Source organism: Castor canadensis, chromosome 3 (assembly GCF_047511655.1).
Source record: "Castor canadensis chromosome 3, mCasCan1.hap1v2, whole genome shotgun sequence".
Taxonomy (NCBI): Eukaryota; Metazoa; Chordata; class Mammalia; order Rodentia; family Castoridae; genus Castor; species Castor canadensis.
Window position 1 is genome coordinate 175078948 of NC_133388.1, and position 1505 is coordinate 175080452.

Genomic DNA, 1505 nt, shown 5'->3' on the forward strand with positions numbered 1-1505 from the left:
AGCCTCCAGGATAACACCTTTCAATTCACAAAAGTAGAAGTTACTTTTTCTGAGAACAGAGGATTCCTCCAAAACTCAGGTGGACTTCCTCAATAGCATGGACGTTTTCATATGATGTGGTATAATTTACTCACATCTTTGTGTGTGTGTGTGTGTGTGTGTGTGTGTGTGTGTGTGTGAGAGAGAGAGAGAGAGAGAGAGAGAGAGAAAGAGAGAGAGAGAGAGAGAGAGAGAGAGATTAGGCTCTGAGAAATGAAATGTTATTGAAGAGTTTTTAGCAGAGGCAGGATGTGATCTGTATCTAATGAATCACTCTGCATCCTTTATTGAAAACAGATTTGATCGAAGCAAGTCACTAGTCTTGGAACAATCAGTTGGAAAGCAATTGAAGAGGTCTGGATGAGAGTAGATGTAGATGTAAACCAGAATATTGTGAGATATGGTTGAATTCTGGATATATTTTGAAAAGGAGGCCACAGAATATTCTGACTCATTGGATGTTGCATGTGAGGGAAGTAGAAGCATCAAAAATGGTTCCAAATTTTGTTCTGACAACCTGGAAGAATAGAGTTGTTATCTGTTAAGAAATATAAGACTATAATAGAATTGCTTTTCAGGGATAAAAGAATTTTGTTTTGGATTATAGAATTTGGGACATCTATTAGACTACCTATGGGTAGTTAGTTGGATAGACAAGACCAAATTTCCATAGAGAATTGGCAAGGAGATATAAATTTAGAGTGACTTTCAAATTGTAGGACCAGGTGAGAGTATCTAGATAAGTATAAGAGAGGTGAGGCCAAATGCCCAAGCCTTGTAGATCTCCAACATTTAAGTGGTCAGGGAGCCAGACAATGATCTATGAAAGAAGATTGCAATAAAGCAATGAGCAAAGGGGAAAGAAAACTAAAAGCACATGATGATCTGAAAGAGAAAGAAAGCACATTAAGAAAAGCTGTTTTTTCCTTTTTCCTTTTTTTTTTTTTTTGAGGTACAGAATTATCATGCTTGCAAGTTGATGAGCATGACCCAGTAGAAAATAAAAATTAATGCTGCCAGAAAGGAATATGAGAATTACCATAGTGATTCTCCTGAATAGGTAAGAGGTGATAAGATCCAAAATGCAAGCTTAATGCCTGGATTTAGGTAGGCTGATGAAGGAAAGCCAAATCTGGGGATGTAAGGCTGGTAGATAAGAAGATGTAGTGGAAGAATTTATGAAAATTCCCTCTCTTTGCTTATTTCAGTTTCATAGTGAAATAGGAAGCAAAGCCATCAGCTGAGCCTCAGTTTCCCCTATGTAAAGCTAAAGAGAGCATATTTCTATGATTCCATTGGTGGGTAATAATTTCAAAAGCACACACTCAAAAAGATTGAAGAGCTGATTATCAATTCTGCATGTTTAATTAGTAGGAGCAAGCTTATGAAACACAATTACTACTTTATTGTCTCAGAAAATGAAAAATGCCCCAAGTTTTATTATATTTTGCTTGTATGATCCCATA